At 50.9% G+C, this 23,274-nt stretch overlaps 2 long non-coding RNA genes across 2 annotated transcripts; both read right to left on the bottom strand.

Annotated features, from left to right (window-relative positions):
• Window positions 1-8,081: 8,081 nt before the first annotated feature.
• LOC136571029 (uncharacterized) lies at window positions 8,082-11,478 on the bottom strand. The gene is made up of 2 exons (XR_010785601.1): window positions 9,820-11,478; window positions 8,082-9,241 (listed from the first exon to the last, which is right to left on the bottom strand). It is a non-coding gene; the product is annotated as an uncharacterized lncRNA (long non-coding RNA).
• A 3,294-nt stretch (window positions 11,479-14,772) lies between these two features.
• On the bottom strand, window positions 14,773-15,270 carry LOC136571028 (uncharacterized). Its single transcript, XR_010785600.1, has 4 exons — window positions 15,164-15,270; window positions 15,046-15,087; window positions 14,907-14,950; window positions 14,773-14,808 (listed from the first exon to the last, which is right to left on the bottom strand). It is a non-coding gene; the product is annotated as an uncharacterized lncRNA (long non-coding RNA).
• Between the last annotated feature and the right edge of the window lie 8,004 nt (window positions 15,271-23,274).

Raw genomic sequence — 23,274 nt, 5'->3', positions numbered from 1 at the left:
AAAGCAAAAAAAACACATCAGCATACGGGGCCTTATCCCGTTTACTTTTCCATTTTAAAACAGCTTTAACTGCAATGAGGTATTATAAATATTTTTATTTTCTGAGCTGCCCCTACTGACAGCCTTGTCCCAGCCAGCCCATCCCAAAAGGGGCTGGTTCAGGAACCTCTTTGCTCTGGTTAGTTCTCATTATCTCCTTCTCCTTATGCTATCTTGTTTCCCCCCAAGCCTCACAGTGTCTTTTCTCAGTTTTTCCTCACACACAGATCTCCAGGTGGCAGGTATCAGATGTGATTGTTCACACAGAAGCTTTAAGATCTCAGGTTCTGAATTGGCTTCATCAGGAACCTTTAATGTACGCTTAAGACACAGTACAGCAATACTAGTGCCTCTCACAAACTCTTGCACATAAGGTGCCAGCCTCTCAATGCACCAAAAACTCCCGGGAATTGCCTGCAGGCTATTCCGTTTATCACTTCGGCATTTATTACTTAACCTCTATGGCGGGTTGTTCTCAGTCTAAGCTTACTGTATTACACACTGAAGTCCCATAAATTCATTCATCTCTTCTATCTAAACTCTATTTTACAAAATCTCAGTCTATTTTAGTTCTCTTCTTGCACAATCTAATTAAAGCATTGCTTCTACTGACATTCACTTTACTGCCTTGCAAAAGGCTGTGCCTGTTACAGCAAAAACTCTGATATGCTCACACACACACACCACTGATCACAAATTCACTAGAGCCAGGCCGTGCCAAATTGCCCGTGTGCCTCGGCAACTGCCCAGGCCGTGCCAGGAGGGCTCCTGAGCGGGAATGTTCCAGGCCAGGCCACAGGCACAAGAAGCGCCCTCAAATGCAGCGGCACAGCCCCGACTGCAGCCCTGCAAATGCTGCCAGAGCTGCGGCTTCCCGCAACTGAACCCCGAAACTGACGCCGCGGATGGGGCTCACCTTGCTTCAACAAGGGCAAAGAAATGTGTTCTCCCCTTCAAGTTCATCGCCTAGGAGAGCAGAAAAGAAGGGGCTTTCCTCCAATGAAATCCTTCAAGCCATGTGGAAAGGGGGATTTGGACCTCAATTCAAACCCTTGCAAAGGAGGGACACCAGCGCTGTCCCCTCCATTTAAATCTTAGGATGATGAAAATGGGTTGGCTGCCTTCAAATCAAACCTGCCACTGGCAACTATTTACAGACTCGAACAGGACGGGCCACTCAAAAATCAGTGTCTTGAGCTGGTATATTTCAACATCAGTCTCAACACTTAACAATGGAGACACTCGATGTGAACAGCTCACTGATTTAAACAGAATGCCAAAGAAACATAATGTTACAACACAGCATAAAGCAAAATCTTCCCAAGTTTCAGCCAATCACACATAGAGCAAAAGCATATTCACATTACTTCTACCCAATTACATGGAGAATACATAGCTTTGGTTAAAACAATAGCGGCATATTTTCTAACACAATGGCTAACAAACTAACATATTCATGTAAGCCTTCTAAAATATACATCAAGTAAATTTGTTGCAACCAAAAAGGACAAACCACATAGGCTTATTATTCTATTTCTCATGTCTAAGCTGCAGCATAAAACTCATTCTGCTATCCTGGCATTTCTCTGTCTTTGCTAGGTTTTTGGGGCCTGCTTTTTTACCATTTTCTCAAAACCCTTTAACTTTATGGATTCCAGCAAAACCCATAATATGACAACAATACTTTGCCCATTCCCGTTCAAATGGAACGCAGGGATTCCCTGTCACCCCTGGGATACCCCTAACAGCCTGGAAAAGACAGGTTTTCTTTCAACCAACACCCATAAAACGGCAAGTGAAGGCGGATCCCTCCCAGTGGCGCTGATGCCACTCTCCAACAGCGCCTCTCCCCGTCCAGCACACAGCCCGCTTCTCACAGACACAGAGCCAACAGAAATCTGCTCCGGGTGCTGGCTGTTCTTAGTCCATCTGCTTCCACAATTCCACAGTCCGGATAGACACACCGGGGTCCTCCGGTTTCCCGCCCTTTAGGCCGCCATTTTTAGAAGGTCAAACAAACTCCGCCACGCGCCACGCCCAAGAGGGCTGCCTGGCGGCGGCGGGCTGCAGTACCGCGCTCTGCCCACAAGGCGGCAGCACTGCCGCCCACCCCAGCCGGGGGCGCCGCGCGCCTTGGGGCTGCGGGCAGCCAAGGCGGCAAAAAAGAACAGGGGCGATTCCCCCCCGCAAAAAACTCCTCTAAAAATAAATGCCAAAAACCTGCCTCTTACCAAACAAGAACCAAATAAGCCCCCTTTCTTTCAAGCCTTCTTGAAATAAATTTTATAGTTCTAGTTTTCCTAGTTCTATTCACACGCATATTTATACCGGACATTGATGTGTTACGTCGTTTATACAATCTATTATGCCTATTCCTATTATCTGTATTTATTCATATTTTGTGGTTTTATCAATATCATTATATATTGATTGCATATTTCTATACTTTGATTTAGATTTCTATCATACTTTTATTATTCCAAAAAAAATCCCATCTCTAACCAAACAAATACCAAAAAACCCTTCTTTTAAACTATATTGAAATAGTTTTATATTTATAGCTTGCATAATTATATTCACTTTTATAGTCACAGTTTATACTGATGCATTCTCTTCATAATTACATATCACATATATATTATTCACATCATATAGATAAATTATTATTTTTATTATGTACCAAATCTACTGCTACAACTTCTTTTTTCTAATATTTTCAATTTTTATATCCATCTTGATGTATTCATGAGATATTTTTACAAGTAGATTTCTACCTTTCTATCATTTGTATTTGTAGTTTTTATCATAAAACCCCTGCTTTTGCCAAGTAAAAAACAAAACCATCCTTTCTTTTAAACTACTTTTAATAATATTGTTGTATTTACATTTACCATATCTATAATGTTTTAGATATTATATCATAGTGATGTACTAGATTTATGGCTATTTCCTATAATAGATCATAATAAGATATATACAGTATCACTTGTATTACGTGTTGTATGGATTTATGTCACTTTAGATTTACAATCCTTTAATAATTTTATATATATATATCTGCATAGATTCGCAACACATTTCTATATTTAAAATTTCCTTTGAGCTGTGTTTATATTTATCATCTCTATTGATATATCTATAAACATACACAACGCTCTATTAAAAAATACAATATCTTATTGGAATATATCATGACTTATGTTACCTGTTAAATTTTAAATATAGATCGAATAGATCAAAATAAAAGTTTATTCCCATTTCTGCACATCTACTTGTTTTGTTTAAAGATAGCTATCCTTAGAATTTTACATTTAAAATCCAATTCCTAAATACAAGGACAAAACAAACAGCATCGAATTCCCACCAATGTCTTCCAAAACCATCAAGATACCTCCACCAGCCAAACAACTGCCAGTGAAAAAAACACACAACACTCTTTTCACTGACAGTTCTCATCACATCAGAAAAATGGAACCAAACGAAAAGAAAACCCTGGAGAAACACACGCAGCAAATCACAAAAGCCTCTAAAAAAACCCAAACCAACTCGCTCAACTCCAATCAGTGCCACTGACCCTGAACGTCATTTTAAAAACTAACCAAAATTCTACATCTACACTAACTCAAAGAATAAGCAATACTCTGTCAAAAGAACTTTAGAAAGCGAACTAATGAACGAAATAGAAAAAAAACCCCAAAAAATCTCAACCACTAAAAAATAAGAAAATAACTACCCAAATTAAAAAAAAAAAAAAAAACCAACAAAAACAAACAACTACTTAAAAAGACCCACCATATAAATACCCACGTTCCCAAAAATAAAACTGATCAACAACCACCAAATACGTCGAAGGACAACAAAAAACGAAAAGAAAAAAAAAGAAAGGAAAAAACCAAAAGAAAATACATTTGTAAAACAAAAGTCCCCCAAACCAAATCAACTTTAATTTACAACAAAAAAATTATTCCCAGCTGAAGAATAAACGCATAGAGCCTCATTCGATCAAAATAAAAATACCACCCAGAAATAAACACAAAGCCTAAAGAGAAACGTAACCATTAACAATATCTCCCAAATGATCCCGTAACAATACAACATACACTACAATCAAACAAACCAAATCAATAAAAGCCCTGGAAGACGATAAACACGAACGCAATTAGAGAGATGTTAAAAACCCCGCTGCTATTAACGACACGACGCCACCTCGAACCCACCGAAACAAACGCTACACGCCCACGCTAATAAAAGCCACCGCGACAGAATTAAAATCCGAGCCGCTGCTTCGCGCAACGACCCGTAGAAACCATTGCACGCCTTTAAAAACAGAATAGCCCGGCAAAAAAAATATCCGACTACAGAACTCGATTCAAACCAAACCTTTATCGTCACCACCTGAACCGAGAACCGTACCGGTCAGGAAGAACGCCAGAGCCCTTAGCGCACACCCACTGCGACCCACACAAAACCGTGCGATCGATCCCTACAGAGCACCTCCGAACCACGACACCCAAGAACTCGCGGCAGCCGAACCCCGCGCTGCCGGCCCCGGACGGAGCGCGGCTCCCGGCGGCAAAGCGGCTCCTCCGGCGCGCAGGGGCGGCGCCGCCCCGGAGACCCCCCCGCCCCCGCCCGCTCCCCCTGCCCGGGGGACCCCGGCGGCGCCCGAGCCCCGCGCCCGGAGCGGACAGAGCGGCGGGCACCGGCCGGGCCGGCGCAGCAGCGCCCGCGCCGCCTCTGCCGCCCTCGGCCGGCCCGGCGCCAGCCGCCCTCGGCTCCGCACGGCGGCTCGCACCGGCAGAGCGGCTCCGCCGCTGCCGCGCCAAATTCCCCGTGCGCCTCGGCAACCGCCCGGCCCGGGCCGGCAGCGCTCCCGAGCGGCAACGCTCCGGCCCGGGCCGCGGCCACAAGAAGCGCCCTCAAATGCAGCGGCACAGCCCCGACTGCAGCCCTGCAAACGCTGCCAGAGCTGCGGCTTCCCGCAACTGAACCCCGAAACTGACGCCGCGGGCGGCGCTCACCTCGCTTCAACAAGGGCAAAGAAATGGGTTCTCCCCTTCAAGTTCATCCCCTGGGAGAGCAGAAAAGAAGGGGCTTTCCTCCAATGAAATCCTTCAAGCCGTGTGGAAAGGGGGATTTGGACCTCAATTCAAACCCTCGCAAAGGAGGGACACCAGCGCTGTCCCCTCCATTTAAACCTTAGGATGATGAAAATGGGCTGGCTGCCTTCAAATCAAACCCATCAGATGACAACAATACTTTGCCCATTCCCGTTCAAATGGAACGCAGGGATTCCCTGTCACCCCTGGGATACCCCTAACAGCCGGGAAAAGGCAGGTTTTCCTTCAATCAACACCCTTCGAACCGCAGGTGAAGGCGGATCCCTCCCAGTTCGAACACAGACAATATTAGGAGAGTAGCTGCTTGCCTCTCCTTCTTTTGTCTTCACAAGCTCCGTTTTTGGTCCTGGGGAACCGGGGAGGGGGGACTGCCAAGATCAAATCGAAAAGGGAAAGGACCAAAGTCCCCGCTCCAAATCCACACGCGCTCACCCGTTCGGCTGCTGCTTCCCGGCACAAAGATTCGTCCCTCGGCACCTCCTTGAAGCGATGCTCCGCGTCTCCAAGCGCGCATCCAGGTGTTCGCCCAGACGCTGCGAGAAGCTCTCGCAGTCCTTCCATGAGACAGCCCCGGGAGCCCCCCATGAACCCCTCTTCTCAGCAGCTCCATGCAAAAGGGAGCTGAGGCGAAGCCTCCCCCTAAAACAGCCTCGCCCCCCCAGCCCCCCCCCCGGCAGGAGCCGGCCCCTCATCATCCTCACAGCTCACACCTGGGGCTGCTCCGAGCCCCCCATCATCCTCACAGCTCACACCTGGCGCTGATGCCACTCTCCAACAGCGCCTCTCCCCGTCCAGCACACAGCCCGCTTCTCACAGACACAGAGCCAGCAGACATCTGCTCCGGGTGCTGGCTGTTCTTAGTCCGTCTGCTTCCACAATTCAGACACGGACGTGCGCTGATGGCACTGAGGGAAAGCTTTCCAGTGCACAAGACTGTCATTCTGGTAGCACGCTTTGAGACGCCTTCAGAAAAAGCAGAATCAGCGCCACCGCCTAAGAGCCCTGCTGAGGAACCCCGCCCTCCTTGGGACACCCAATGCAGCAGAGCTCGAAAAACAAAGGGAAAAGTCAAGCTTGGAGTGGAAAAAGACAATAGAAATACAGCAGCCTTTCAAGAAAGCCTTCACACAGTAATAGTGGGACCCGGTCACATTTCTTCTTTCCTTGCTCTCTGGAACGACATCAATACGAAGTACAAAAGCCACACGAAACCCAAGGCAGAGCTGGGATTTTACACGTCTTCCTTTTGGCTCTCGGGATGACAAGCGCCTCTTCCGGGACTGCGACACGATTTGGGCGCTGGCAGAGAACGGAGGCAAAAGGTGCCAGAGAGCCCCTTCTATCGCCTTCAGCCCCTGCAGCTGTTCTGAGGGTTCCAGGGCACAGCTCGGTCCGTTCCTAGATCAAAACCTCACGGCAATATCTTCAGAACTACTACCCATCTCCAGTCGGAACCTTCTACATTCCTGGAAACAAATGAGTGCGTAGAGAGGGTTTCTCCCCAGCTGAGTTTAGAGACCAATTCCTATTCTTTAGCAATACCTAGAAAACCGAACGCCTTGCCAGGTTTTAGCATCCTACACCCACTCACCCCTCCCTGTGCATTTGGTGGCAGCTTTGGGTCCCTCTGGGGGACGGCACCCAGCGTGACCCCCGCCCCTCGCCCGCCCCCCACCTGCTCCTGCACCGCAGTGGGGCTCCCTCTCCTGGGCACCTCGGGGTGCCCCCAACGGCATCAGAGCCCCGAGTCTTCACCCCCCCCCCCCCTTTTCCTGACCCCCAAAGAAGGCTCAGAACGAATCCGACTGCCCTGGACAGCAGCGCAGCGCTTCCCCCAAGCCCTTCCCACACGTGCATGGCCCCAGCAAGGGATTCTGCTGCAACAAGAAAGCGGGGGCAGCCCCCAGAAGGCTTGAGGTTCCTGCCCAGCCTCGCTGTCACGGGCCGGGGGCAGCGAGAGAGGGAGCGGCACAGACGGCGGGGACGGCCCGGCACAGGGCGAGGGCCGCTCTCAGCGCGATGCCGGCAAAGCCGCAGCTCCGGCGCTGTCGGCCGGGCTGCTTGAGCGGCACGGGGGGGATCCGCCGAGAGCCTCCGGCCCCGCGCGGGGACTCCTGCAAGGGCCCAGGGGCGCCGGGCTCCGGCCCTCGGGGCTTTATTCTCCGGCAGCCCGAGCCCCGCGGCTGCGGGGCAAAGAAGGAAAGGGGGCACGGGAAGAGAGGAGCGAGAGCAGGGCATGAGAAAGGGCGGCGAGGGAGCTCGGGCTGCGCAGGAAAGCGGGACGGGAAGGGAAAGCCCGGGACGAGGGTACAGGGAGGCTGGGCAGAGGAAGGAGAGAGGGGGAACAGAAGGGAGTAGCGGGCTAGGGACAGGACAGGAAGGAGCCGGGTTTGTGGGGGGAGAGGGAATGGGGGAAAGGGAGCGAGAGAAGGCGAATACGGGGAGAAGGAAGGAGGGCTAGAGAGAGGGACAGGCGGGGAAGCCCCCCAGAGCCCCGGCTGCACCCCGAGCCCGGCCCGGCGCCTCGCCCTGCCCGGAATGGTGCGCTCGGCGGAGCTCGGCTCGCTCCGGAGACGCTCGGCTCGAGTCGGCTCTTGTCGCCTCAACTCGGCTCTTGGCGCCTGCATTCGCCTCTTCGGCAGAGCTCGCCTCGCTTCGGCCCAACTCCCAGCCGCTCTGTGCCTTCGGCGCGCCTCGGCTCCGCTCGCCTCGGTTCGCTCGAGGCCGTCAGGGTCGGCCGCTCTCGCCTTGCTTCGGCCGAGCTCGTGCGATTCCCCCGAAGGCAGCGTCGTTCGGTTGTGTTTTTAGAAATATCTTTCTCTATCGATTGTATCTTTCTATAGTTAGATTTATATTTCTAGAATACTTCTATTAATCCAAATAAAAACCCCATCTCTAACCAAAAAAATACACGAAAACACCTTCTTTTAAACGGTATCGAAATATTTTTATACTTTGTATAGTTATACTCACATTTATATATATGGTTTCTTTTGATGCAATCTATTAATAATTATCTATAATATCTATAAAATTCTAGACATGTATTTAAAGTATTATTTATATTATGTATCGTATCTACTGCTGCAACTGATTTTTTCTTCTAGTTTTAAACTTTATCTGTACGTATTTATGATATATTTCTAGACTTAGATTTCTACCTTCATATTCTTTGTATTTATCATTTTTATCATCAAAACCCTGCCTACTGGCAAGTAAAAAAAACCGCTTTCTTTAACGATTTAAAAAATATTTTTATATTTATAATTTTCCTATTTCTATTTATCATTTGCTCTCTAGTACGTGATAACATACCTGCTCCTGCACTGCAGTGGGGCTCCCTCTCCTGGGCACCTCGGGGTGCCCCCAACGGCATCAGAGCCCCGAGTCTTCACCCCCCCTTTTCCTCTAGTTAGAAACTACACTGGAACTTTTTTCTGGAAACAAAGACACGACCTAAATCCTCTCCCCATGTCCTAGACAGATAGATGTTCAGTTCTTAGCTCTCGGCCGTGTCGGGGCTGCCCCCCCGGTGTCTGCCGACTCGGGACCAGCCGAGGGTTACTGAGAGGCTCGCACAAACCCGCTCGGCCGCTGATTGTGGTGATGAGGGTCCCCAGGACGAGGGAAGAGACGAGAATCTTGACTCCACCTTTCAGAAGGCTGAAATATTATTTTATGATCTCTATTATATTAAAAGAAAATGAGATAGTAGAACTATACTAAAAGAGCAAGGAGACATCAGAGAGCTGGAAAGGAATGAATAATAAAAACCTGGGACTGCTCACAGCCCCGACGCAGCTGGACCATGATTGGTCATCAAGTAGAAACAATGCACAGGAGACTAATCTAAGATGCCCCTGTTGCTAAACCATCTCCAGGCCACACTCCACAGCCAGCAGATTGTTACTGGTTCCATTTCTGTTCTGAGGCTTCTCAGGAGAAAAATCCCAGCAAAAGGATTTTCAAACACGTCAGTGCCAGGTGATGGCACAGGCAGCATCGGCCGGCCGAGGTCACTGTGTCATCCCTGCCAGCCCAGGTGTCACAGCAAGGAGGAAAGAGTTCACCCTGTGCTCACCCTGCAATACAGAGCAATACAACACAACACACATATTAACACAAGATGATAACCTTTTTCTATTTTCATTACATGTGGATTTATTGTTATAGGAAACCCAAACCAACAAAAGCACACAAAAAACAACACTCATCTACCATTAACACCCCCTTCAAATGACACACGAAGTCACCATCCCTCTCATCACAACTGCTAAATTACACCCTAGCAATCCTTGGTCCTCGGGAACGTGGTTCCCGGGAGCCTCAAAAAAATCCTCCCGCTTGACAAAAAAACCCCGGTCCCTGGACGGTCCGCACCCAAACTTTGGTGATGAACGTCGCCTCACAGACTGACCGGGACCGAGGAAAAAAAAAAAAAAAAAAAACAGCCGGGGGGGGGGAGGGGGAACCCAGCTGGGGATTTTTTATTCTAAATTTAAAAATGAGTTGAAAAACTTGAAAAGCAAAAGTCACACACACAAGGTTAAATCCAGTCAGCATGCGCTGACACATGCAGAGACGAGCAGACGCAGACAGACACGTGCTCTCACACACGCTCACACACTCTTCCCACTTACACGCTCGCTGCGGCCCTTACTTGAGACGCTGAAGAACGTGCTGCTACACATCTTCTGGCTGCGCTCCTTGACGTCAAATGGTAGATTCTGGGGAAATCGGCAGCCTCAGGGACCTGTGAGACGACAGGAAGCGGTCAACGAGTGGCTATCTGACAGCTAGGACTTGTCTCCACTCTGGACCAGTAAGTTTTCTACCTAAAATCCCATAAAAGACAGATGAACAGTAAAGTTTTTATAACTCTTCTACCTAACTGTGACTATGTGCCCCGGCAGGGCAGCTCCAACCATAAGTGGTACAATATAAGTACACACAACAATGTAAGTCGATGCATACAGTGCAAGTGTACATAGAGTGTAGGTACATACAGTATAAGCCAGCACAGGTACACACAATATAAAAGCCAGGACTTGAGATAACTTGCTGGAAGATGAATTCTTGAGTCCTATATCCTTGAGAAGATGGAACCTATAGAAGTACTGCAGTCACATGAGGAGGGTGTAAGACACTCCCTCTAGCAGTCCAAGAGAATGGCATGGAAAAAAAGGCACTACCAAAGCTGGTAGTGAGAAGGAAGATGGATGAGAACATCTTGTCCGTTTGAGACATTCCTGTCTCAAAGAGTAAAAATGTAAAGATGCCAGAATAAGGGATATCCAGAAAGGAACGTGAGTAGAATACGGCCTATATGGCACAGAATAGTGCCGATAAAGCATCGAGACGTAACAAAGGCCTATGACATGGAAGACAACGGACACAGACACGGACAACATAACATAGACATGGGTGACATAACACAGAGACAAGTGGCAACTGCCTGGCACTGTCCCCTTAGGGACCCAAGATTCCTAGAGCAAGATGAGCCAGAGGCTGATGATGCCAAAGGAAAGGAAGCCCTATGACGATGGCACGCGATGATGAAATGTAGCTCGTTAAAAGAAGTTAGTGCCACAGCAGTTAAGAGGATGCTCGAGAGGCTCGGCGAGCCTAGAGAAGGAAGCGGACTGCTGGGTGACCGTGGAGATAGCTCTGGACCTGAAGGCGAGCTCCTCAGGGGAAAGATCCGTGACGATGTTGAGTTGAGGAAGGCGGACGACACAAAGTTCACGAGAATCCTGAGATGGGTCGGAACTGCCCTGCCCGGCAAAGGCTCTGGTCAGGCTGAGGAGAAACCCTCTCCCTTTACTTCCAGAGAGCCTGTCCCACTACAGACCTCTCCACCAAGCTGACATCAAATTGCCCTCTGCGACAGTAAAGGTTTTTCCCCTTCTCCCAACCACTGGCCCCGACACTTAGCTTTTGGAAAAGGAGCAGACAAAATCCATCCTCAGTCGGACGTGGATGATGAAACGTGCTCCGTGTGTGCCTTGGTGCTGTCCTTCCCAACCTTTGGCTACGAGGCTCCTCAGGGTACCTAAGACAAAACAGAAAAGGTGACTATTGCCATCAAAAACAGTAACCCCCAGGGCTCCTCCGCACCCCTGCCCCGGCTCACCTCAAATCTTGATTTGACTCCAGAGGGTGTTGTGGTTTGTGTTTGGTTTGTTCCGTTCCCCCCTCTCCTAGCTTGGCAAGTTGGTCTGGCTCAAACCCCCAGTTATGTCAATCACGGTTTTCCCCTCCTCATTTTCCCTCATTATCCCTTATTTGTCCTTGTATCCCCTCCCCAGGCCTTCTGCCAATCACCGACATCCTGGTGTGTGCCCCGACTGCTGACATACTTGGCCACGCCCTTGACCTGACAGTTGATGCGCTGGTTGCTGCAGGGTTCGAGCTCCAGCAGGAAAAAATTCAAAGGGTGCCGCCTTGGAAGTATCTGGGTCTGGAGATTACTAAGAGGACCATTGTTCCTCAGAAATTGGCTATCATAACAACTATTAAAACCTTGGCGGATGTCCACCAGCTGTGTGGATCTTTGAATTGGGTAAGACCTTGGCTGGGCATACCAACAGAAGACCTGGCCCCCCTTTTCAATTTATTGAAAGGGGGAGAGGAGCTAAGTTCTCCCAGGACCCTTACCCCAGAGGCAAGGGTTGCACTGGAGAAAATCCAGAGACTCATTTCGGCTAGGCAGGCCCACCGTTGTCATCCGGGCCTGCCATTTAAATTCATTATTTGCGGCAAACTGCCACACCTCCACGGGGTGATTTTTCAGTGGGACGACGCCATCAAAGGCAGGGACCGAGGCTCAAGTGACCCCCTCTTAATCATAGAGTGGGTGTTCCTCAGCCACCATCGGTCCAAGAGAATGACACAGCCCGCTGAACTGGTGGCAGAGTTGATCCGGAAAGCTAGGCTGAGGATCAGAGAGCTGGCAGGCGTTGATCTTGCGTGCATACACATTCCTCTTAAATTAAATTCGGGCCACCTAAAACAAAAGGTAATTGACAGCCTCCTGCAAACGAATACATCTTTGCAGTTCGCTCTGGACAGCTACCCCGGCCAAATTAGTGTTGATCGGCCGGCCCATAAATTATTCAATCAGGAATTTGTGTTATCTACAAAATCGATCCAGAGTAGAACCCCTCTAAAGGCAATGACCATTTTTACTGACGCGTCCGGAAGATCCCACAAGTCAGTCATGACTTGGAGGAATCCCCAAACTCGGGAGTGGGAGTCCGATGTCACCGAGGTTGAAGGTTCACCTCAAATTGCCGAGTTGGACGCAGTCGTCAGAGCCTTTGAGAGGTTCCCTGGACCTTTCAATTTAGTTACGGATTCAGCCTATGTAGCGGGTGTAGTGTCCAGAGCTGAAAATGCTGTGCTGCAGGAGGTGTCAAACCCAAAATTGTACGACTTGCTCTCCAAATTGGTTCAATTGGTCTCCCACCGAGAGCAACCCTTTTATGTCATGCACGTGAGATCACACACCGATTTGCCGGGGTTCATAGCGGAGGGCAACCGGCGTGCCGATGCCCTTGCCGCCCCTGTTCAAGCGGCCCCGCTCCCTGATCTCTTCAGTCAAGCCAAGATCAGCCACCAGTTGTTCCATCAGAATGCGCCTGGCCTGGTTCGGCAGTTCCATCTGACGCGCGAACAGGCCAAGGCCATTGTGGCTACATGTCCTCACTGCCAGTCCCACCAGCTCCCTTCCGTCCCTCTCGGAGCTAACCCCCGTGGTTTGTCCAGCTGCGAGGTGTGGCAGATGGACGTGACCCATTATCCATCATTCGGCCGCTTTAAGTTTGTACATGTCTCGGTGGATACTTTCTCTGGTGCTGTCTTTGCCTCTGCCCACACAGGTGAGAGGGCTGCGGATTGCAGGAAGCATATGCTTCAGGCATTCGCGGTCCTGGGCATCCCTAAGGTAATCAAAACAGATAACGGCCCAGCTTACAAATCCAAGGAACTGCGGAGCTTCCTGCAGCAATGGGGAATAGAACACAAGACCGGCATCCCCTATTCCCCGACAGGCCAAGCCGTGGTGGAGAGGACCCACCAGAGCCTTAAAAGGGTTTTGGAGCAACAGCATTCGGCAGTGAAGGTGGAGTCCCCTCACATCCGTCTCGCACGGGCGTTGTATACTATCAACTTTCTAAATTGCTCCTTTGAAAATCTCAACCCGCCCATAGTGCGACACTTCGGGAAGCACGAGGAGCTGCGACCTAGGGCCAGGCCCCCGGTCCTCATTAAGGATCCGGAGACCTGGAAAACGGAAGGGCCATTTGATCTCGTGACCTGGGGTAGGGGATACGCTTGCGTGTCCACTCCCTCAGGTCCGAGATGGATTCCATCAAAGTGGGTCAAGCCCTTCCGCCCTAAGCGGGGTGCAAGACCAGAACCGGTCCCACAGGTAGCAGAGGCGTGTTGGCGGCGGAAACGGAGGAACTGGTGGGCGAGCCACCATTGACCACGGTCCTGACCCCCCCCCTCTCAAGCCAGACCTTCTTAATTTATATTTCTGTTTCTTTTTAGTTGATCTCCCGCCTGCATGGATCCGATGCCATAGTTCGGTCCGTTTTATATTTTGTTTTAGTTATATTCGTAATTGTCATCGCCTGCTCCCTAATGTGGGGATTGGTTAAGAGACTTCTGCTGAATGCCTCAGCGGCCAACATAAACCATCTGGAGCTTTCAGATGTCGAGGAGGACCCTGCCTCGACTTCAGACTCTGAAAGCATGAGCGGTGGAAGCCTGGACTTTAAAACAGCACAAGAGACAACTGCCGCCTGATTATAAGGGACTGTTTGTTTTCTCCCTTCCTTTTCTTTTTAAAACAAAAAAGGGGGAGATGTTGTGGTTTGTGTTTGGTTTGTTCCGTTCCCCCCTCTCCTAGCTTGGCAAGTTGGTCTGGCTCAAACCCCCAGTTATGTCAATCACGGTTTTCCCCTCCTCATTTTCCCTCATTATCCCTTATTTGTCCTTGTATCCCCTCCCCAGGCCTTCTGCCAATCACCGGCACCCCGCCCCAAGTTCCAGAATCTTCCAGCTAGGGTGTCGAGTGATTGGCTGGTAGGCCTGGGCTCCTCCCCTGACCTATCCCCATTGATCCACACCACCCATCAGTCTTCAATGTATGCAAATTTTCGTTCTGTGATTGGTTTCTTGTGTACCCACCCCTTCCCTGTAAAACCCGGTCCCCGGAGGGGCCCGGGGCTCCTCCTCCGCTCGCCACCTTTGGGTGGCCACCCTGTACTTCCCCTACCCTGGATTAAACCAAGTTAATTCACCCAGCAGAGGAGGGCCGTCTCTTTTCTTCACTCCTGCGGCGTGGTTGCTTCAATATCGGTGACTGTTTCCTCTCACCCCACCCACGGTCGGCACATGCCACTGGCTTCGTGCCAGGGGAGTGCCGGTGTAACTGAAGATGGCTGGACTCTCTAAATCCCTTCAGCCGGGCCCCCCTTAAAAACAGCCACAGCTTCAAGAGGATGCCCAGAAGATACCTGCAAAAAGAAAAGGTACACCCTTAGCATGCTGCTGTGTAACGCTCACCTAGGAGTCAGCCTGCCTAAACCCCGACTCACCTGCCCTCCTCCGTTCCTTGGCATGCCTAGGGCAGTGACAGCACCTGCAAAGAAACAAAGCAGAAAAGCATGCTGAGACACTGAAAACACAACCTCCCAAATCTGACAAGGATGCCACACCGATACCTGAAGCTGCACACACCTGGAATGGGCATGCTCGGCCAGGAGAGATGGCAAGCGGACCACCTAAAATAAAAAAAAAAAGTGGAGATGCTTAGAGCTGCACCAGAAACTGAGACATCAGCAAAAACAACTGCTTCTGTACACTACTCAATGCTCACCTCGCTCACTCGGCCTTGACTGCTGCTCTCTGCTTTGACTTCCTAAAAAGTGAGACAAAGAAGACTGCTGTAACAGCCATCATTTATGCTCCCTCTACAGAGACAAACAGTGACTGACCTGCTCGGGGGAATCCCCTCACCCGAGATGGGGGGCTCTGCCCTGGATTTTATCCTTCTGCACCTGAAAGAAAGGACAAAAATCAAAGAGCTGCAGGATAACTTAAGAGCACCAGACATCTTGTGCCCATCTACAAATCCCACCTAGAGTCCCACTACACCCCACATTACAAACATCGAGTCCCCGGGACTTCGCCTATTGCACCAGGCTATGCAGCAGGGCAGAGCAGCTCCAGCACAAATGTGTGCGCAGATACCCATGACACAGGACAGGACAAACAACGGGGACACAACAGGAACAGAAATCTCTGGGTAAGGAAAATGACAGCGAGCACCGAGAGGAAACCCGGTGCATCAGCCGGCTGATGACGGGGGCTTGGCATACTCCGAGTGGATTGCCTAAAGCGCACAAACGAGAATGGAAGCTTAGAGCTGCACCAGAAATTGAGACCTGAGCAATAACAACTACTTCTCTCCACTGCTCACCTTGACTGCTGGCATCCACATTTGCTTCCTAAAAAGAAAGACAAAGAACAGTGCTGTAACAGAGGCATCATTTACACTTCTGCTGCAGAGACAAACGGGGCCTCACCTGCGCGGGGGAAACCCCTCACCCGGGATGGGGCCCTCTGGCACACATTTAATCCATCTGAATCTGAAAAAAAAGTTAGGACAAGACTCAAACTGTTGCAGGATAACTTAGGAGCTCCAGACATCTTGTGTCCATCTACAAATCCCATCTAGAGTCCAACTACACCCCACATTACAAACTCCCAGGGACTTCTCCTACTGCACCGGGCTATGCGGCAGGGCAGAGCAGCTCCGGCACAAATGTGTGTGCTGACACCCGTGACACGGGACAGGACGTGACAGACAGGGGGGACACAACAGGGACAGAAAGCTCCTGGCAAGGAAAGTGGCTGCAAGGACTGAGAGAATGCAAAAGGAGATGACCGAGGTGAGACAGATGGCAAACTGATGAGGCTCAGAGAACCCTGGAGGAAGATGCTGGCTGAAGGATTTATTCCAAGAACTGCAAAGATGGATACCCAGGAATCCTACGGTCAGAATCCTCTCCCTAACCTCGCATTCTTACAAAGCCTAATCCGTTGAAATGGAGCATTGAGGAGCACGGCTGTCCGTGCAGCTCAGAACAAGACCTGAAAAGCCACCTGACTGGATGCTTCCAAAGAGAGATGCAATTCTGATGCCTGTCGGAGCTCCCGAGTCAAAAGGTCAATGGCCTGGGTACCAGGCTGAGGAACACTGAGATCACAGATTCTAAGAATGGCGCCAAGGTTTCTGACAGGCCCTTCACAGGGCTAAGAGAAAAGACATGAGATACCCAAATATCACATAATACACAAAAGACAAGGGACACGATACACACCGGGACTGCTCTGCCCTGCGCACCTCAGCACTGTGATCAAAAGTGAGACTTTCCTTTTACGTGGCCTAAGGGGCCACATCTTGCCTACCCTCATCTCCAGAGACAACTCAACCCCCCCCCCTCAGGAGCCCCGACCCAGGACCCCACTTTCATCCCCTCTGTGGGTCGTAGCCCTCAACTTATCTCTTGGACATATGGAGATGCCAGTCCATGTCAGGTGCGAAGGAAGGCCGCCTCGCCAGCCGGGAAGGTCCTGCTGGCACCGGGCTGGTGTCTCTTAGACAGCTATATCAAAGGAAACCAAACATCAATGCCAGATCGTGGCACCACATCGGCCAAAACCCCACAAGCCTGCTACTCACCCTTCTCGTAAGAAGGCCCGGCTCCTCGGGCCGCACGCTCCGGCCGCGCTCGGAGGCCGACGCCGTCGTCGTGGGGTACGCCTGGGTTAAGAGGACAGGAGGGGACGTGGCATTGCTGAAAACTGAGTGGACCCTCGCTCCTCCTCCCTACTTCCCTGACTCACCGCAACTCCACGGCAGTTCCTGATGGCTGCCCGGAACGCAGGGCTCGCGAGAGCGGCAAACCCGGTCCGTCGGCCCGTTGGGGATGGGAGCTTGGCATGCTCCGAGCAGATGGCCTAAGGAACAAACACGAGAATGGAGACTTAGACTTGCCCCAGGAATTGAGACCTCAGCAACAAGCAAGGCTACTGCTCCTCACTGCTCACCTTACCCTCTTGAACTTGACTGCTGAGATCCAGCTATACTTCCTAAAAATAAAGACAAAGAACAGTGCTGTAACAGGGCCACACTTGACACTCCCCCCGCACAGACAAATGGTGACGGACCTGCTCAGGGGAACCCCCTCACCCAGGATGGGGTGCTCTGCCGTGGATGCAATGCATCTGCACCTGCAAGAGAGTTAGAACATATGTCAAACACCTGCAGGATGACTCAAAAGCTGCAAACACCTTATATCAATCTAGGAACAGCATCTAGAGTCCAAGTACACCCCACATGAAAAATTTCAACCCCCCAGGGCTTGTCCTATTACACCAGGCTATGCGGCAGGGCAGAGCAGCTCCGGCACAAATATGTGCGGACACCCGTGACACAGGACACACAGGACACGACAAACAATGGACACACAACACAGACAGAAATCTCTTGGCAAAAAGGATTACTGCGAGCACCGAGAGCATGCCAAATGAGATGACAGAGGTGAGACTGATGGCAAGCTGATGTGGCTCAGAAAACACTGAAGGAAGAAGATGCTAACTGAATGATTTATTCCAAGAACTGCAAAGATGGATGCCCGAGAATCCTACGGTCAGAAGCCTCTACCTGTCCTCACATTCTTTCAAGTCCTAATCTGCCATAATGGATCCTGGCAGGGCATAGCTGTCCGTACAGCTCAGAACAAGACCTGAAAAGCCATCTGACCGGATGCTTCGAAAAAGAGTTGCTATTCTGATACCTGTCTGAGCTACCAAGTTAAAAGTTCCATGGCATCGGTGCCAGGGCAAGGAACGCTGAGAGTACAGATGCTAAGACTGGTGCCAAGGTTTCTGACAGGCCCCTCAAAGGGCTATGATAAAAGACATGAGATATCCAACAACACAGAATACACAAAAGACAAGTGACACAATACACACCGGGACTGCTCTGCCCCGCTCACCTCAGCACTGGGATCAAAAGTGAGATTTTGCTTTTATGGGGCCTAAGGGGCCACTTCATGGACACTCCTCACCTCCAAACCTACTCACCTCCAAAGCGGACTCAAACCCCCCCCCTCCCAGTAATTCCCAAACCAGCACTCTGCTTTCATCCCCCCTGGGGGTCGTGGCCCTCTACTTCTCTCTCAGACATCTGGGGATGCTGGTCTCAGGTGCGAAGAAAGGAAACCTCGTCAGCTGGGAAGGTCCTGCTGGCACCGGGCTGGTGTCTCTTAGACAGCTATATTAAAGAAAACCAAACATCAATGCCGGATCGTGGCACCACATCGGCCAAAACCCCACAAGCCTGCTACTCACCGTGCTCCTAAGAACGCTCAGCTGCTCGGGCCGCACGCTTCGGGCACGCTCGGAGACCGAGGCCGTCGCCACAGGGGATGCCTGGGTTAAGAGGAGATGAGGTGATTTGGCATGGCTGAAACCTGAGTGGACCCTCGCTCCTCCCCCCTACTTCCCTGACTCACCACAACTCCTCAGCACTTGCCGGAGGCCACCTGGATGGCACCTTTAAATAGAAAAGTTCAGGGCTTCATCACCAAGTCCTGTAATGCATCCACAGGGCTCACATTTGCAGGAAACCCGGTGCATCGGCCAGCTGGTGACGGGGGCTTGGCATACTCCAAGTGGATTGCCTAAAGCGCACAAACGAGAATGGAAGCTTAGAGCTGCACCAGAAATTGAGACCTGAGCAATAACAACTACTTCTCTCCACTGCTCACCTTGACTGCTGGCATCCACATTTGCTTCCTAAAAAGAAAGACAAAGAACAGTGCTGTAACAGAGGCATCATTTACACTTCTGCTGCAGAGACAAACGGGGCCTCACCTGCGCGGGGGAAACCCCTCACCCGGGATGGGGCCCTCTGGCACACATTTAATCCATCTGGAGCTGAAAAAAAAGTTAGGACAAGACTCAAACTGTTGCAGGATAACTTAGGAGCTCCAGACATCTTGTGTCCATCTACAAATCCCATCTAGAGTCCAACTACACCTCACATTACAAACTCCCAGGGACTTCCCCTATTGCGCCGGGCTATGCGGCAGGGCAGAGCAGCTCCAGCACAATTGTGTGCGCTGACACCCGTGACACGGGACAGGACGTGACAGACAGGGGGGACACAACAGGGACAGAAAGCTCCTGGCAAGGAAAGTGGCTGCAAGGACTGAGAGAATGCAAAAGGAGATGACCGAGGTGAGACAGATGGCAAACTGATGAGGCTCAGAGAACCCTGGAGGAAGATGCTGGCTGAAGGATTTATTCCAAGAACTGCAAAGATGGATACCCAGGAATCCTACGGTCAGAATCCTCTCCCTAACCTCGCATTCTTACAAAGCCTAATCCGTTGAAATGGAGCATTGAGGAGCACGGCTGTCCGTGCAGCTCAGAACAAGACCTGAAAAGCCACCTGACTGGATGCTTCCAAAGAGAGATGCAATTCTGATGCCTGTCGGAGCTCCCGAGTCAAAAGGTCAATGGCCTGGGTACCAGGCTGAGGAACACTGAGATCACAGATTCTAAGAATGGCGCCAAGGTTTCTGACAGGCCCTTCACAGGGCTAAGAGAAAAGACATGAGATACCCAAATATCACATAATGCACAAAAGACAAGGGACACGATACACACCGGGACTGCTCTGCCCTGCGCACCTCAGCACTGTGATCAAAAGTGAGACTTTCCTTTTACGTGGCCTAAGGGGCCACATCTTGCCTACCCTCATCTCCAGAGACAACTCAACCCCCCCCCCCTCAGGAGCCCCGACCCAGGACCCCACTTTCATCCCCTCTGTGGGTCGTAGCCCTCAACTTATCTCTTGGACATATGGAGATGCCAGTCCATGTCAGGTGCGAAGGAAGGCCGCCTCGCCAGCCGGGAAGGTCCTGCTGGCACCGGGCTGGTGTCTCTTAGACAGCTATATCAAAGGAAACCAAACATCAATGCCAGATCGTGGCACCACATCGGCCAAAACCCCACAAGCCTGCTACTCACCGTGCTCCTAAGAACGCTCAGCTGCTTGGGCCGCACGCTTCGGGCACGCTCAGAGACCGAGGCCGTCGTCACAGTGGATGCCTGGGTTAAGAGGACAGGAGGGGACGTGGCATTGCTGAAAACTGAGCGGACCCTCGCTCCTCCTCCCTACTTCCCTGACTCACCGCAACTCCACGGCAGTTCCTGATGGCTGCCCGGAACGCAGGGCTCGCGAGAGCGGCAAACCCGGTCCGTCGGCCCGTTGGGGATGGGAGCTTGGCATGCTCCGAGCAGATGGCCTAAGGAACAAACACGAGAATGGAGACTTAGACTTGCCCCAGGAATTGAGACCTCAGCAACAAGCAAGGCTACTGCTCCTCACTGCTCACCTTACCCTCTTGAACTTGACTGCTGAGATCCAGCTATACTTCCTAAAAATAAAGACAAAGAACAGTGCTGTAACAGGGCCACACTTGACACTCCCCCCGCACAGACAAATGGTGACGGACCTGCTCAGGGGAACCCCCTCACCCAGGATGGGGTGCTCTGCCGTGGATGCAATGCATCTGCACCTGCAAGAGAGTTAGAACATATGTCAAACACCTGCAGGATGACTCAAAAGCTGCAAACACCTTATATCAATCTAGGAACAGCATCTAGAGTCCAAGTACACCCCACATGAAAAATTTCAACCCCCCAGGGCTTGTCCTATTACACCAGGCTATGCGGCAGGGCAGAGCAGCTCCGGCACAAATATGTGCGGACACCCGTGACACAGGACACACAGGACACGACAAACAATGGACACACAACACAGACAGAAATCTCTTGGCAAAAAGGATTACTGCGAGCACCGAGAGCATGCCAAATGAGATGACAGAGGTGAGACTGATGGCAAGCTGATGTGGCTCAGAAAACACTGAAGGAAGAAGATGCTAACTGAATGATTTATTCCAAGAACTGCAAAGATGGATGCCCGAGAATCCTACGGTCAGAAGCCTCTACCTGTCCTCACATTCTTTCAAGTCCTAATCTGCCATAATGGATCCTGGCAGGGCATAGCTGTCCGTACAGCTCAGAACAAGACCTGAAAAGCCATCTGACCGGATGCTTCGAAAAAGAGTTGCTATTCTGATACCTGTCTGAGCTACCAAGTTAAAAGTTCCATGGCATCGGTGCCAGGGCAAGGAACGCTGAGAGTACAGATGCTAAGACTGGTGCCAAGGTTTCTGACAGGCCCCTCAAAGGGCTATGATAAAAGACATGAGATATCCAACAACACAGAATACACAAAAGACAAGTGACACAATACACACCGGGACTGCTCTGCCCCGCTCACCTCAGCACTGGGATCAAAAGTGAGATTTTGCTTTTATGGGGCCTAAGGGGCCACTTCATGGACACACCTCACCTCCAAACCTACTCACCTCCAAAGCGGACTCAAACCCCCCCCCCTCCCAGTAATTCCCAAACCAGCACCCTGCTTTCATCCCCCCTGGGGGTCGTGGCCCTCTACTTCTCTCTCAGACATCTGGGGATGCTGGTCTCAGGTGCGAAGAAAGGAAACCTCGTCAGCTGGGAAGGTCCTGCTGGCACCGGGCTGGTGTCTCTTAGACAGCTATATTAAAGAAAACCAAACATCAATGCCGGATCGTGGCACCACATCGGCCAAAACCCCACAAGCCTGCTACTCACCGTGCTCCTAAGAACGCTCAGCTGCTCGGGCCGCACGCTTCGGGCACGCTCGGAGACCGAGGCCGTCGCCACAGGGGGTGCCTGGGTTAAGAGGAGATGAGGTGATTTGGCATGGCTGAAACCTGAGTAGACCCTCGCTCCTCCTCCCTACTTCCCTGACTCACCACAACTCCTCAGCACTTGCCGGAGGCCACCTGGATGGCACCTTTAAATAGAAAAGTTCAGGGCTTCATCACCAAGTCCTGTAACGCATCCACAGGGCTCACATTTGCAGGAAACCCGGTGCATCGGCCGGCTGGTGACGGGGGCTTGGCATACTCCGAGTGGATTGCCTAAAGCGCACAAACGAGAATGGAAGCTTAGAGCTGCACCAGAAATTGAGACCTGAGCAATAACAACTACTTCTCTCCACTGCTCACCTTGACTGCTGGCATCCACATTTGCTTCCTAAAAAGAAAGACAAAGAACAGTGCTGTAACAGAGGCATCATTTACACTTCTGCTGCAGAGACAAACGGGGCCTCACCTGCGCGGGGGAAACCCCTCACCTGGGATGGGGCCCTCTGGCACACATTTAATCCATCTGAATCTGAAAAAAAAGTTAGGACAAGACTCAAACTGTTGCAGGATAACTTAGGAGCTCCAGACATCTTGTGTCCATCTACAAATCCCATCTAGAGTCCAACTACACCTCACATTACAAGCTCCCAGGGACTTCCCCTATTGCGCCGGGCTATGCGGCAGGGCAGAGCAGCTCTAGCACAATTGTGTGCGCTGACACCCGTGACACGGGACAGGACGTGACAGACAGGGGGGACACAACAGGGACAGAAAGCTCCTGGCAAGGAAAGTGGCTGCAAGGACTGAGAGAATGCAAAAGGAGATGACCGAGGTGAGACAGATGGCAAACTGATGAGGCTCAGAGAACCCTGGAGGAAGATGCTGGCTGAAGGATTTATTCCAAGAACTGCAAAGATGGATACCCAGGAATCCTACGGTCAGAATCCTCTCCCTAACCTCGCATTCTTACAAAGCCTAATCCGTTGAAATGGAGCATTGAGGAGCACGGCTGTCCGTGCAGCTCAGAACAAGACCTGAAAAGCCACCTGACTGGATGCTTCCAAAGAGAGATGCAATTCTGATGCCTGTCGGAGCTCCCGAGTCAAAAGGTCAATGGCCTGGGTACCAGGCTGAGGAACACTGAGATCACAGATTCTAAGAATGGCGCCAAGGTTTCTGACAGGCCCTTCACAGGGCTAAGAGAAAAGACATGAGATACCCAAATATCACATAATGCACAAAAGACAAGGGACACGATACACACCGGG

This window comes from Molothrus aeneus, unplaced genomic scaffold (assembly GCF_037042795.1).
Source record: "Molothrus aeneus isolate 106 unplaced genomic scaffold, BPBGC_Maene_1.0 scaffold_52, whole genome shotgun sequence".
Lineage (NCBI taxonomy): Eukaryota > Metazoa > Chordata > Aves > Passeriformes > Icteridae > Molothrus > Molothrus aeneus.
The sequence above is the reverse complement of the archived record's forward strand: the minus strand, read 5'-3'. Positions and strand labels throughout refer to the sequence as shown.